General features: G+C 42.2%; 1 long non-coding RNA gene across 1 annotated transcript; it reads right to left on the reverse strand.

The window, feature by feature from the left end:
- Position 1: 1 nt before the first annotated feature.
- LOC311516359 lies at positions 2 to 12,640 on the reverse strand. The gene is made up of 4 exons (XR_014710391.1): positions 12,365 to 12,640; positions 10,356 to 10,412; positions 3,438 to 3,645; positions 2 to 1,051 (listed from the first exon to the last, which is right to left on the reverse strand). It is a non-coding gene; the product is annotated as an uncharacterized lncRNA (long non-coding RNA).
- Positions 12,641 to 16,470: the final 3,830 nt, after the last annotated feature.

A 16,470-nucleotide genomic window follows, 5' to 3' on the forward strand; every position in this document is an offset into this window, starting at 1 on the left:
ATAATCCTTTATTTTAAAATTATCCTGTCATTCATGGAGTATAGGTTACTTGCATAAAAATGTTGACTAAACTCAACACACTAGCCAAAATGTTCCTCTGTTTCTATTCCCACCCCAAACACACTGCTATATCATGAGAAATAAAGAACAAAATACTAAATGAAAGACTTATTTCAAAACAATTAAAGATTGTGTTTTTTAAAGGACCGTCTCATTTCTGTATGTGCTTAGTTTTTACAATCAACTCTTTTCAAGGACACACAAAGCCTATACTCAGGGTTCCAGATGAAAATGACAAGGCAACTATTTTCGCCTTTGTTTTCCATATGTAGAGAACATTAAAACACAATTCACAATTTGCACATCACAACCTGCCCTTCCTAAGCAAATGATACTGTCGTTATTTTTTTAACCATCTTTTCCATCACATGAGATGGAGCGACAGGAATGTGTCTTCCTAGATAGTTCGTAGAAACCAATAACTCATTTACAGCCAGCACATTGTGTTCAACTTATCACTAAGAAATACTGTATTTTTTACTTTGGAGTGGCCGAATACTGACCCCTTTATTGCATATAAATATTTTCCCTTTATTTGAAAGGTTCATTGAAGTTATTATACTAGGTGATTTAGGGTTTTTTGCGGCACCTCTTTCTTTCATACTTTGGTTTTATTTTTGAATGCAAAAAAACTGGCTCAGCATCCAACTGTTCAAACAAGTTAGTGACTGCATGGGCAATTATTTCTTCACTAAAGCTTTCTTGAATGCAGTTTCTCTTTTTTAAAATAAAGTGATGTTTTCAAAGTTTAAATATGTGGCTGTGTATGTTGGTCAGATTACTATTGGAGCATAAAATAGAGGCTATAGGTATGGTTTCCTTTAAAGACTTGTTCATGACATGGAGTTTTCACTCCTTGACAAAGAAGCACAGAGCATCTTAGTGAATAGAGCATATGGGAAATGGATGATCTTGGCTGTACTCCTGGCTCTGCCAGTTGCGTTCTGGGTAACCAGCAAGTCATGTCACCTCTCTGTGCCCATTTTCCCAGCTGTAAAATGAGAAGAATGATATAGACTTGCTTTGTAAAATGCTTTGAGATATGTATAATTAATAAGTAAACTGTGTGGATTCTCTTTTGTGAATAATATGCGGCTGCTAATACAGTGAGTCACCCACTCCCCCGTTAACATCTTTATTTAAACACACACAGCACAACTCTCTCCCTTTGTCAAAGCAGCAGTTGTAAAGTGGGGTTTATCAAGCACCAGAATAATTAGAGTAGTGGAGAACTGATGAGGGTACTGTCAGCTCTGAACACAAGGGACTAACTGGTACTTTCAGTTACAGTAACTTAAAATAACAAAAATAGCTTCCAGTTCAAGTTTGCCATCCAATGGTTTTAAAGGAACACTGCTAATAAATCTTGGTGAAGTGTTAGCTTGAGGGTGAGAAGAACTAACTTGAAGGAAGTTGACATGACTTGTTAATTAGCAAGATTTATTAGTATTCAGTGTTTCACTTTTTACTGTGGCAATTTGCTTTCTGAGACTCGCTGCTTTCCCCATAGGTCATGGGTATTCAAGTCTCATATAGCTTCTCTGGCACGTTATGAGCTTCAGTCATAATAGTATTTTATTCCTTAACCTAACAAACAGAATTGAAAGTAATTGCTCTATGCGTCCGCCTACTCCAGCTGAATAGAATGGAGGCAGGGGAAGTGAGGGGAAACTATTTTGCAAGAATGCAGCTATTGTTGCTAAAGTGTGTTATATACTGTATTCAGTGGTGAGCTGGAGCCGGTTTGCGTGAATCGGTTGTTAAATTTTGAAGCAGTTTTAGAACTGGTTGTTAACCTGCTTCCCTGTAGGGGGCGCTGAGGCTTTGATGGGCTCTGGCTGGGAAGTGATGTAATTCCTGCTCCGGCCACCGGGGGCGCCTGTCTCCAGCCAGCTCCGCACCCCTTGCCCTGCCCGCAGCCAGCCCCGCACCCCCTTGCCTCCAGCCAACCCTGCACCCTCCTGTCTCCAGCCAGCTCCGCATCCCCTGCCCTGCCCACAGCCAGCCCTGCACCCCCTGCCTCCAGCTAGCCCTGCCCCACGCCCCTGTCTGCAGCTGGCCCCACATCCACTGGTGCCCTGCAGTTCCCAGGGCAGTAACCCTGCACACCTGCTTCAATGAGGGGGGCAGGGAGCAGCTGGGACCCACACGTGCACACCCTAGGGTGACCAGACAGCAAGTGTGAAAAATCAGGACAGGGGGTGGGGGGTAATAGGAGCCGATATAAGAAAAAGACCCCAAAACGAGACTGTCCCTATAAAATCGGGACATCTGGTCACCCTAGCACACCCCCACGGAGTGGCGGGGACCCACACATGTGAAACGGAGCTCATTTCTAGTTCAGGCCCATCTTTTTAAAAAAGAACTTTAGGCAGGGTTAACATACATCCGTATTTTCCCAGACAGGTCAGGCTTTTTGGTTCTTAAATCGCCGTCTGGGAGGAATTTTTAAATTTTAAAAGGGAAAATACGGATGTATTGTAACCCTGTTGGTACAAAAAATACATACTGGCGCACATCCCTTAAATCAGAACTTTTTATAGGGAACCGGTTGTTAAGATTTTGGCAGCTCATCACTGACTGTATTGTTGTGGAACCATAGTACATTAGGGTAATATTATAGCCACATGTACACTTCAGATACTGCCATGTTAAAACAGACCGGTATCAATCTAGTTTAGCATCCATTCTCCAGCAGTGGCCTGACACCTGATGCATGAATGGACAGTATAAAACCTTTATTATTGTATTTAAACTTATTTTAAAGGAAAGAAAATTCCTTCCAAAATCCAACAGTGAATTACCTTTTACCCTAAAGCATGAGGGTTCTTTCCTTCCTTCATTTTTTTTTTTTTTTTTTTTTTAGTTAACCTCCTAATTAAGGTGCTGTCTAGGCTAGACTTATTGATGTATACATATGTCTAGCCACTCTTTAAATCCCAGGGTAACATTTGCTTTAGGAATGCAAAGGCTACCCCTGCATGCAGATGCCATCCAGCTGAAAGCTGTCTGGTGCATCCATCTCCCCATCTAATCTCCTGCCTGTAAGCCTTGCATGAACAATAAAACAGAACAGAAGTAAGAAAACAGAGGTTAACACTGGACAAAGCATAAACGCCCAAGTGGCCTTGTAAATAACATGTAGTTAGTAGATAAAGAAATAGTAAGAAGAGTTAATGTGTGATAAACTTGCAGCTGCAGCTTTGCTTACTAGCATACTTTGTAGCTTGTGGACAGTTCATTATCTGTAGAGAGATTGGTACCAAAATTAGTAGACCAATCATAAAGTGACAGTAACCAATAGTATTAAGTAAAAGAGTGTATAAAAGCTAACTTATGATTATGTACATTGAAGGTGCGGTATACCCTGTACCCACCTGCTACACTTGAGCCTAATCAACTCAAGTGTAGTTTGATTGTATGCCAATACTGAAACCTCAGTGATGAGTCCAGAGTTGAGCTGATTTCTTGGATTCGAGAGAGCTGGATAAAGTATTATCCCAGAACTGGAGAGGTGTTCTGGGTAAGCCGAATGGAAAAGATCTCTGAGGAAATCATAACATTGCCACTCTCACTTATTCAGACCTAAAATGAAGATGAAAAATGTGATGGCTTTAATTTGCACTTAATTATAAATTATTGTTCATGCTTTTTACCCCTTTGTGATAAAGTAGTAAGGAGAGTGGCTCGTTTTGGCCTTTCAAATATCTGAAGAACTGTATGAGCTGGGGACAGAGCTTCTGCCAGTGTCAATGGAGTTATGACAGTTCACACCAGCTGAGGATCTGACCACCTGACCTGTGATATATAAATGAATCATTTTGAATAATTTGCCTTTCCAAGCTGTGTACTTCTAAGTATTTTTTCCAAAAGGCCATGCAAGCACATGTAATATATAACATTTTCCCAGATTAAGCTCAGTCTCAATATGCTAGTTCATATGGCCATCTCATGCGAAAAACTTTGCTTTAGGAGCCAACACAGCATTTTACAGGAAGCAATGGAAAGCACATGTGACCCTAGCCGCTGCTGTCTTTTTATGCAAGCTATTGAAATCAGATTACCAGTGTAGTATTTTTTTACTTTACAACACCCCCCCCCATTTTGTACTGCTATCTAATGGATCGAAACCAAAATAGCATCTAAAAACAAGTACTGTCCCAGTGCCTCTAACTACTGTTTTTTAATCTTTAAACAGATAGAGGATACATTGCTGGATAGTGTCCTATAAGGTAATTGTGCTCATTGCACTGGCAAAACAGGCTATGCCAAGATTAAAGATCTCTAAAATTATTGGTTGTACTCTCTTGAAAGTGCCTGTTCTTTTTTTTAAAAAAAATTGCTTACACTAGCTAGCTTACTCATACGTGGATTGTAGGTGGTTGGTGGTTGTGTAAAAATGGATGAAGATAGCCTAGATAAGTTTTGTTGCACAGGAAGCAAAAACTCTGACAGCATTTAAAAACAAAGTTACCGATTTTTAGCTAAATTTTCTATTTTTAATGAAATTGTCAGAATTTCAATCTATCTATAATTTCTAGCTATCAGTTACACTGCATTTAATCCCGATAGTTTATTAAAGGTGACCTGTAATGGGGGAAAATGTCTGCTGTTCTTTTTGATGTATAAAATAGGCCTGAACTGTTTTATTAGCTAGCTTGATTTTATAATACATGGATTACCACGTCTTGACTGCTGTGTGTATTGAATAACTAGTGGAACAAAGACAGCACAATAAAGTGAAATCTAAGCTGCTGCGAAGGGAAAAAAATTAATCAGGCTGTTTAAAACTCTTTGGATATTTTTGTTAACATCTATTTAACTCAGTCCCGACAAACATTTAGGAGAAAAGTATTTTGTGATATTTTGAGGCTTTCAAACCTCTGCCCTTTCTGTTGAAGCTTGGAAAAGGTCCCACTCAGATTCTCCACGAAGATCTGCAGCCAAAAAAAAAAAAAAGAGGGTGGGGAGGGGGGGAAGAGAGAGCTTGATATTCCTCAAGTTATAATAACAAACAATGTTTTTCCTGGGAGTCAAGGGGGTGGCAAGGAAATCTTCAGATTCTCCTTCAAACACGATAAAGACACAAAAGAGGGCACATGCATTTTTTTCTCCTTTGCAGGTCACCTTTGCAGACCATGTTTCATTAGAATGCTGGTAAGGGCCTGATCCAAAGCCTACGAAATCAATGGGATTTGGCTCAGGCTCAACGAGAACAATCAATTTCAGGTATTAAAGCTCAATGCATGTATTAATTCAAATAGTTTGTTCAAGGTTTTAATATGTTAAAGGTTGCTTTAAATTCTATTAATATAACTATCAGATGTGTGTACTTGATAAGATAATCATAGTGAAATTTTTAAAAGATATTGAATTACTTTAACCTTTTCTTATTGCATTCTAGTCGCCTCTGGAAGGAAATCCTATTATCAACATTAAATAAAAATGGATTATATAGATTTTTATTACTGTCCTTGAGTTAGCTCATAAAAGCAAAAGGTATTTCCTGCAATTATTAAAGATGTGTATTTTTAATTAAAGTGCTGTTTATAATTTAAAATTGTGTTTAGATATGTCAGTTGTTCTGTTTAAATAGATTCTATACACTTAAGTCAAGCAAGAATTCTGTTCATTTGAAGAGGAACTTTGCTAGCATACGGGGTACAGATCAGACCTAATATTGGATACTCAGATATCTCAGTGATGGAGGTCGTATGGGAAACAAGGTAGATTATGAATAAGGCTACGTTTTAGTCACAAGTATTTTTAGTAAAAGTCAGGGACAGGTCACTGGCAGTAAACAAAAATTCATGGCCTGTGACTTGTCCATGACTTTTACTATATGCCCCTGACTAAAACTTGGGTGGGTGCTGGGGAGTGGCCCAGGACCCCTGCCTGTGCTGGAGGGGGTGGAGCCAGCAAACTCCCTACCTCGTTCTGTGCTCTCCCCCTAACCCCCAGCAGCAGCAGACTTTGGGTGTGGGAGAGGGCTGGGGGCACTGGATGGGGTGAGGTGGGCTCTGGGTGGTGCTTACCTGGGGGATTCCCCAGAAGCGGCGACATCCCCCTCACTTAGCTCCTAGGTGGAGGTGTGGCCAGGCAGCTCTGCCTTCTGCCTCCGCCTAGAGCGCTGACTTCGCAGCTTCCATTGGCTGGGAACAGTGGCCAATGGGAGCTGCAGGTGCGGTGCCTGCAGGTGGAGGCAGCATGCAGAGCTGCCTGGCCATGCCCCCGCCTAGGAGCTGAGTGAGGGGGATGTCACTGCTTCCAGGGAGCCATCCATGGAAGCACTGCCCAGAGCCCGCCTCACTCCATCCCGTGCCCCAGCCTCCTGCCCCCTCCCACACCCAAACTCAGCTGCTGGGGTGGGGGTTGCGGTGACCCGAGACAGGGCTGGATTAAGGTTATGAGGGGCCTAAGTATGAATTACATATTGAAAAAAAAAGTATGAAGTCATCAAACATTTCTCTACATACATATTATTTATTTATATAAAATTAACAAGTTTATTCTACTCTTACTACACTCAATTCTTCAAACAGATACTTCTGAGTAAGAGGTAGCTTGAGGGATGCTACACTATCCTTCTCTTAGGCCTCCTTCCTCCTAGGTAGTGGAGTGCTCTTCTTCATGAGGGTGAACACCGCAACATTCCCCATCCCGCTTACCTCTTTCAACCTTGTGCTTCTGCCCTCAACCCTCCACATGGCACAGTGCAAAGCCAAGCCTGCAGGTGTTTTCCCCAAACTATGGACTCTGTCTACAGCACACCACATACCCTATCTCACTCTGACTGCAGCCAGCTTTTATTATGTAAAAGAAAACCACTCAGGTGTAAAATCCATGGAAGTAGAAGAAGTAGTAGTGGGAAAGTTACATTGGGTGGCAGTGTATTTTAGGCTGTCTTGCTCTGAAAGCTGCCTCCCAGTGTTGCACTGGCTGAGGACAATGAATTACTGTTTTCACACTGAACCCAAATATTATTTGTGGGATGATACCCCCATTTGTGTAGTTAATCTCCAATTATTCACCACATCAGGCCGTTCTATCACCAAGCTCTTCCACAATTAGAATAAAATCATAGGACTAGAAGGGACCTTGAGCGGTCATCTAGTCCGGTTCCCTGCACTCATGGCAGGACTAAGTATTATCTATTCTAGAATGTGTTAAGCATGAGTTCTGTGTGCCCCAGCCCCCTACACTTTGCGTTTGTTTGTTTTAAGCTTTTTGTAAGAAAAAGATAACAGCTAGAAATGACACAGATCTTTAAATGGTTGCCCAGACATAATATTTAGCACTTCTGTCCTATGTTAGCTCTTCAAAATCACTGTACAAACATTAAACAAACAAGCTAAAGCCTTTCAGCTTTTGAATGACTAGGAGTTGACAAAACAGAGCTATTCCCTGTTGTGTTCTCTGCCCCCCTGAACAAAAAGACTTCAGTGAAAATCTGCATCTTAAAAGAACCATTAAGGATCTTTCAAAAGAACAGTCCAACCTAGGCTGCTGTTGTGACACCCTTGCTTGTTACATCAGGCCTGTTTGTTTGTTTAAAGCTGGTGTAGAAAGAAAGGAGAGCTTCCTGTTTCATTTGCATGTGTAAATCAAGCAGACCTTGTTTAATTTTTTTCCTTAAAGTGCTCAAAGTTTAGGGGAGGAAAGTGAATGAGATTCTGCTTATACCAGATGTGGAAAAGCAGAAGGGACCAAAATCTATTTTTGTGCAAAAATCTGTTCTCCCTGAAGTCAATAAGGCTACACAGGTGTAACTGTCAGTCGGAATTGGCCTGTGTTCTCATTCCCTTCTTGAATCACATTCCATGCTTATCCAACATTTTCCATTTGGGAAAGAAGTTAGTTTGAGTTGGGGCAGAAAAATGAGGGATAACTTCAGGTTTATTTAGCTTTAAGTTTTTGGAATGAGCCTCTAAAGAAATCAGATGTGAGGTACTTTTATGATGGATTGAACTGCTAGAGAACCAGCAAATGGACAGAACCTGCCTTTAGCTTATTCAGCCACTCTTTCTATCATAGCCTGCTAAGAAGCGGATTTAAAATCCTTGAGGGAGAAGGGAGAGAGCAACCTACAACACTGTGTATTGAGCTTCCTCCAGTGCTTTTGCAAACCCTTAAAAGTACAAAGATGCGTTCACCTGTGGAACTAGACTGAGCATAAGGAAAGAACTTGGTTGCCTGGGCATCCCAGTACAGAAAAAATACATCCAAGAAAAAAATTGGATTTCTTTGATTTTTAGTACAGTTCAACATAGTGCTGAACACACTGCATCATAAATCTGAAATTTGTTCCTTATACATGGGAGAGGCAGTAGTTCTGGCTGGAGCTGGGTAGTGTGTGTGCAGGTTCTGTGCAAGCTTCCCACCCTACTGCTCTGGTACTGCCTCTCCCCGTCCCCGTCCTCCCCCATAGGCACTCGCCAGTTGTCCAGAAACGGGACCAGGCACACATAGAAGATGACAGGGATGGGCACTGGGACCCAGGAGCTGCCTGCCAGCCTCAGCCAAGGAGAGGGCAGAGGGAGCGTCTTCTCTCCCTGACAGCTAAGCAGAGCTCCGGAGGAATCAGGGGTGGGGAGGACACACACAATGCCTGCTCAAACTACACCCACGGCTGACGCGAGTTCCCGTGGTAACCGGATTTTTAGTGTCTGGTCACCAGTGGTAACTGGATACCTGGCAGTGTGTTCCTGCAGTCTGGGGGAGAGGCAGACGGGAGGGAGCGGAAGCGGAAGCAACAGGCTGCTGGCTGAGCTCCTTCCAAGCCACAGGCGGCTGCTTTGCCTTTCTGGCTGGCAGGAGCACTCCAGCAGGGCTGTGTGAGCAAGCTCGCCCTCCCCTCACCCAGCCCTGACCGAACCGCCTGCCTGACTAGTAGGGCCTAAAAAATAGGAGGGCTATAGCCTTATTAGCCTAATGGTTAATCCGGTGCCTGAGCTGCCCCCAGACATTGTAAAGTCATGGAAAGTCACAGAACCTGTGAATTCTGTGACAAACTCTCAGCCTAAATTATGAATAACAAACTCCTCATTTTAACAACATGTTCTCTTTGCAGGGGGACTCCAGAATATTGGTAGTAACTGTAACTGCCGAACTATTTTTTTTTTTTACATTGGCTAGATTTGAAGCTGATAGTGTCCTTTTAAAAATAACCAAATTCAAGCCATAGCAAAAATCATCCAGTAATGCCCATTCCTGTTGCACTTGAGATGTTGCAAATCTTTGAGGTTATTCTTTCACTCTTCCCTCTCCTCCTCCACACAATACTTTCCCTCCCAAAACTTCTTGTTCCATTTTCTAGTTACTGTGGGACTTTTTAGAAGTCCATCCCCTGACAAACTCAAAAAGCCTTTACCTAAAAACATTTTTAAAACAATGATGCAACTGGAGGGCAAATACTTTCATGTAGCAATCAGTTCCCTGACTTAAAAATGCCTTATCACTGTCAGAGTGTTCTCTCTTTAGCATCATCTTGTTTGTTATTCACAGAGGCTAGAGAATGACAATTACAATAAGTGTGTGTTGAAATAATGAAACTGAATGTGCATTTTTAAATACAATTTTTGATTTTCAAGCGCTCCAATTCTATATCCTTATTATATCAAGGCACATGTAGGCCATAGTTGTGTAATATTTTGTGTGCAATTTTGAAATGTAGTCAACACATATAAAAGCAAATCAATTGCAGTGCTTTATTTACCCAGTTATTTTTAAAGTGCATTATGTCAATACACTATACCAAGAGTGGGATTGGTATAAACACTAACTAGGTTAATAGCAAAGTTGTCTTTAGGCCTACAGGGTAGTCAAGGTTTGTCTGCACTTTTCTAGCTCATAGCAAAAACACAGCTGAAAATAAATGTGCTCTACTTAATCCTGTACAATCTATATACCAGCTGTTATAGCAATTTATTCTTCAGATCCAGAAGTTCCATTTGCTAGTCTTGTAAGCAAATAATTTACAACTAGGTATTCTAACAGAAAAATCTTTTAAAACACTGTAAAACAACATAAATATGTCATGCTTTCACTAGCAGAAGGGCAAATAATAATTTTAAAAGGTTTAATTTAAAAACAAAAATACTTAAATATCTTATGGATGTCAGTCTGGCCTCAGGTAAATCCTTTAACCCATCAGACTTGGGCATATCATTGTAAAGAGGTATGCAATCAGATCATGGTTTTCATCCTTGACCAGAAATTCCATTCACAATACCATACATTTACAATATTTAATAAGGTGTTGCATTTAAAGGTAAGTAAATTCTAGTGAGATATACCTTCACTGGAAGCAGCAGTTGAATATTAAACAACTATTTGCATCTTCATGACTGAATCTGGAGGGTGGGGAGAGAGAAAGTTGAGTTTTGCATTAGAACACTTTGTGCAGGAATTTATTAGTTAATAATCAATTAGACAGCAGCTTTTCTCATAAGATCACTGTGAAATATTGCTGAGTACTGGCTTACCTCAGACAGGTGTTTCACTGGTTTCAGTGACTGTAAAGAATAGCTTCATTCTCTTAATGGATTTAAATGCAAACCGTGCTTAACTGTCAGCTTCATTTTTTATACCTAGCTAGTTTAATTTGGGCTCTCATATTTTATTAAATAGGCAGCCAAACATTCCGCTTATTTTTCCTCTTCCCTGATCGCATCAGTAACTTTTTATTAGGCATTTCACAGTACCTCTTTTTCAAGTGTGCAATAGCAAATGTGACTATCAGCATCCAGTGGGCACCAAACACAATTTCATAAGCAAAAATATTTAACACGGAGTTAAGGTTGTAGTAACTCAGCACTGTCTGTGCTCCTCGTACCCTTTCAGAATGTGATAATTCCCAAAACATCTGAAAAACCAAGAAATGCAGCACTAATGTCCTCTTATAAGACATGTAGCATTACATGAGAAAAACAAGAAATGCATCATTAAGTTGACATTTCCCACACAACACGAGCTCTGCCCATTTTGATCCCTACCTAAGAAGTCTCTGGGGAGATCACAGCACCTCAGCCATCACTTAGCCATTTTGAGAAGTGTGATCTCTGCAAACCAGCAACACGTATTCCACAGCTCATGGTGCAGCAGACTGACAGAGCCAGAAGAGTACCCAGAAGTCACCTACTACAGAAGAGGCCCAACAAAGAAAGTAACAGAATGCCACTAGCTGTCACCTTCAGCCCCCAACTAAAACCTCTCCAGCGCATCATCAAGGATCTACAACCTATCCTGAAGGACGATCCCTCACTCTCACAGATCTTGGGAGACAGGCTTAGAGATAGCCTCCCAACCTGAAGCAAATACTCACCAGCAACCACACACCACACAACAGAACCACTAACCCAGGAACCTGTCCTTGCAACAAAGCCCGTTGCCAACTGTGTCCACATATCTATTCAGGGGACATCATCATAGAACCTAATCACATCAGCCACACTATCAGAGGCTTGTTCACCTGCACATCTACCAATGTCATATATGCCATCATGTGCCAGTAATGCCCCTCTGCCATGTACATTGGCCAAACCGGACAGTATCTAGGTAAAAGAATAAATAGACACAAATCAGACGTCAAGAATTATAACATTCAAAAACCAGTCGGAGAACACTTCAATCTCCCTGGTCACTCAATTACAGACCTAAAATTGTCAAAACTACAGCAAAAAAACCTTCAAAAACAGACTCCAATGAGAAACTGCTGAATTGGAATTAATTTGCAAACTGGACACCATTAAATGAGGCTTGAATAAAGACTGGGAGTGGATGTGTCATTACACAAAGTAAAACTATTTCCCCATGCTTATTTTTTTCCCCTGCTGTTACTCACACCCTCTTGTCAACTGTTGGAAATGGGCCATCCTGATTATCACTACAAAAGATCGTTTTTTTTGTTTTTTTCCTCCTGCTGATAATAGCTCACCTTAACTGATCACTCTCATTATAGTGGGTATGGCAACACCCATTTTTTTCATGTTCTCTGTGTCTGTATGTGTGTATATATATATATATATATATCTTCCTACTGTATTTTCCACTGAATGCATCTGATGAAGTGGGTTTTAGCCCACGAAAGCTTATGCTCAAATAAATTTGTTAGTCTCTAAGGTGCCACAAGTACTCCTCATTCTTTTTGCACGATACTTGTCACTCATTGCAAAGTCAGTTTGCTTTCCTTAAAAACAGAGAGAAAAAATAACCAAATAAAGTTAAGTAAACGTAGCTACTCCCCAGACTAATATATCACTAAAAGGGATAGAGCTTTAAGTTATAAATATGAAATAATACCTACAGAATGGCTGCAAAGTTCTGTCTCTGACCCTCTTCTTTGGGCAAAGCTGTCTCATAATGAATCCTCATGGTATTTGTTTCGCACGCAGTTGCAGCCACAGTTTCTGGTTAGTCCAGCTCCCTTTCTTCTTAGTATGTGACAGTCTTTTTTTGAATCCACACCTACCACTCTTTCTTATGGGCTAGTTTAGACCAGTTTCTAAAATACGTTTGTACCATTATCTCACACCAGTTCAAATCTGTTTGGAAGGTGGCTCATCATTCTCTCTCCTGTCCTCAGGGCTGTTATCTCAATAACAAACTGTGCAGCCGCTTGTCTGTCTGGCATGCGAGGTATAACAGTAGCCATATATGGGAAGATGTAACTGCTGGACGAAGTAGATATTTTTACATTAGGCACTCCCTGTTTTTTCCAGTTTGCACAACCTTACCAGCACAAGTTATTCCTACAGAACACTCTTTACAACTCAAATGTCTTACTAGGTCAGTTTCTCATTGTTATCCTAATCAATGAGATCAAAGACAGGCACTAAAGGATAAGAAAAAACACCCCATTGTAAAGCAGTATATTATACAGCTTATAATACACTGTTAGAACTTCAGTCTTGATAGAGATAGAAAGCAACTTTTCCCCTTTCCTCTAATTTACAGCTATCTCTTCACCTCCCCCATGATCAATTTAAAATATCTGCCTAAATTTAGATGATTAGCTATTCAAACTAGGCTTTCTCTTATTTGTCTGAAAAGTGTGTGTGCCATCGGGGTGCTGGAACTAGGGATGATGGGGGTATGGCAGCACCCCCGGGCTTGAAGTTGTTTCCATCATATTCAGGGTTTACATTTTTGTTCAATGACTTTCAGTGCCCCGCACTATAAAAATTGTTTGAACGCCACTGTGTGCTGCACTATAAATAACAATTCTTTGCCACACACCCCCAGCAAGCTAAATGAGAGGTGTGTATTACACTCCAGCTTGGTGCGGCTAGTTTGTGACTTTATAGGCGTGTGACGCAAGCCTCACAGCAGCTTTTAGTTAGATTATACACAAGTGGAGGTGATAAGATACAGTGGGCAAGTCTCTTGGCTGGGAAGCTCATTCTTTGAATTCAAATGGGTGAGTGAAAACAGAGGGAAGCAGCTGCTGCACATGTGGCACTCTCTTGTGCATACCCTCCCCCACAAGCATTAAAACCCACAGTTAAGATATTGCATAAAACTTGCTACAGTGAAAACAAATTCTGTCTCAGAGGGAACAACAGCTCTTCCTCCTACTGGATCAACTGCTGGATTGTATTTGCTTTTTTAGATTCGTAAGACCTCTCCAGCGCATCATCTGGATTGCATTTGCTTTTTTAGATTCCAAATACACTAACATTACAACAGTGTTGAGGGCACCCAGTTGAGAATCCAATTTCAATATAGCTGTGCCCCATTTTATCATGTCATTTTAGCATGGCTAGGATACTGTTTCATTTGCAAGGAGTGAAGCTGAATGCAGATTAAGATGAACAAGTAGAATTTTATTAAACGCTCTGCACTGCTCTGTGGGACTGCATTGCTTCCAGCTTAACTCCCTGCAATCCCTGTTTTTCTGAGGGAAAAATCTCTGACAACTGTGTACTGGGTGCATACACCTAAAGTAGAATGGACATGTACAATCACTCAAAGAAGAATGTTAACTGATATTGTTGGTAATTTTATATAAGTGATTGAAAATGTTTAGGATAAGGTTTTTATATTGTTTCCCCTCACCCATATGGACTTTGGTATTTTTCAGTATGGAGTCGAATTTCCATTTTGTCCCCAAAGGTGGAAAATTAAGGTGCGAAAGCTGTGGCACGAGGGCTGGTTCAAACCAGTTGCAACTGACTTGTAACTGCCATCCCCTCAGAACTTTCCCGCCACTCACTCCTTATAAGGAACTGTGCCACGTCGTCACGGGGCTGTCTGTCCAGGAAGCAGCCGTACGTGGTTGGGCTTTTGCACGGGTCTCCGGATCAAGAGCTGTGAAGGATCCTGTGACATTATTGACTTACCTGCCATCCAGGGTCCTTTGGTCCACCAGCCAGCAACTTCAGTCTAGCAGCCGAGACCCAGTGTTCCTCCCCAAAGGCCAGCATTTGGCCGAGGGTAGAAGGTCCTGGACCCACCACTCACTACCATCCGACCTGACCATAGATGACATCTGATTAGCAGTAGGCTATACTGGGGATTTGTTATATTCTTGTTGCCAAGAGGGAGGGGTCTGAGCTTGGGTCTGAGCTTCAAGCTCCTTAGTTGCAGTCCACCGTTTGCTGAGTTTTATGTGTTTATGTGTGTTCTCTTTCATGTAACCAATCCTTAATACACTACTTACCTGTTTCAAAAGTAACTTTTGTCTCTCCTCCTCTTTCCTACACCATACTTGTGAAGGAGAGTGGGACACAGTAGCTGCTTCCTCAGGTGACAGACCCTGATAACAAGACCAAGAACCTGTACCCGTAAAACAGAAACAGAGAGGCATATTGGGGTTCATTTAGTTTTGATTTTCCCTGGTTACAGTTGTGGCGACCGCGGCAGTTTGTTTGGGAGTAGCTAACCCACTCAGGTCCTGTTGGGAATTTCTGTTGGTTTGTTTTTAAGTTGCAACAGTGACTGCTTTGACGGTCCATAGACTCGGGGAGAGAACTTCTTTGGATACCGTGGGTGAGCACATATCTTGTGGCCCCACAGGAGACCGGCCTGAAAAGCCGAAGTAGCTCCATGGTGGGTGAGGTGCGTCCGCAGGGGGCTGGAGTTGAGGCTGAAAACCTGAACGAGATCCAGCTACCACCCTTCCCATTCCCTTGGGGCAATCAGGGCCTTTGGGATCCCCGAAAAGGATCTGGGAGTTTTCCCGCCCTGTAATAGAAAATCCTTTTCGGAGATCCCAAAGGCCCTGATTGCCCCAAAGGAATGGGAAGGGTGGTAGCTGGATCTCGCTGAGGTTTTCAGCCTCAACTCCAGCCCCCTGCGGACACACCTCACCCACCATGGAGCTACTTCGGCTTTTCAGGCCGGTCTCCTGTGGGGCCACAACATATGTGCTCACCCGCAGTATCCGAAGAAGTTCCCTCCCCGAGTCTATGGACCGTCAAAGCAGTCGGGTCTAGTGGTTCCAGAGGGCTTGCACTGGTTTACCACTACCTGTTTTCCTGGTAACAGACTGATCAGGAAAGCAGGTAGTGGTAAACCAGTGGACCTCCTCTGGAACCACTAGTATCTGACTGGTATAAGCTAGATACGGAGTGGTGCATTTGCCCAAAAAGCTGCGTACCTCTTTCAGCAGTATTGACTCTCCTAAAGGGACTTTGTGCTGCATTGTTGTGGCTTTGACTTTCCCAAGAGAGCCGTGTGCTGCCTTTTGACTTTTGCCTACTAACCGGTTGTTGGGTAAGCAATCAAGCAACCGAATAGCACCACCAGGACGCAGCAGGTCTTCAGCTTTCTGGGGTGGAACAAGCTGAGCAATAAAAATAACACTGAATACAGTGTGGCTTTGTTTGGAAAGAATCAGAACACCTGGAGTGAGGAGTTCCTGGCAGGGGAAGACTCCCTACAAAAACTATCCCAGCTACGGAAAAGATACAAAATCTGTAAACCGATTCCTAAAAGAAAGGCACAGAAATGCGCCTTGCTCTATGGCTTGGCCATGGTCGGCTGAGAGCTGAACTGCCAGGTGCAGCTGCTGAAGCAGCAGACGGAGACGGCTCTGGCAGAAAAGCAAGATCTAAAACAAGACTTTGAAAAGCAGGCTGCCCAACAAGCAGCAACTGCTTCAGTGACCAGCCTAACTAACCAGGTCACACAGTTGGAGGAACAGCTAAAAAGCCTCAATACCCAGCTTATTGCTGCTGAAAGAGAGAGTGAGATCAAGGCGAAAGAGCTAGAGGAGTCGCAGGCCATTGTGTGGCAGCTCTTAAAAGAGGTCCCGCGGGCCAGGGAAGGTGGTACAGTGGATCATGCGGTATGTCAGCACTGCATCAATATGCTACAGAAACAACTGCAGTTATCTAGGGGAATGATTAATGCTATCGAATCTAACCGCCTAACTGGATTCATCATGGGTAATAAATACTGAGTCTGACT

The sequence above is a fragment of the Lepidochelys olivacea genome (genome assembly GCF_965140295.1).
Source record: "Lepidochelys olivacea isolate rLepOli2 genome assembly, chromosome: 2".
NCBI lineage: Eukaryota > Metazoa > Chordata > Testudines > Cheloniidae > Lepidochelys > Lepidochelys olivacea.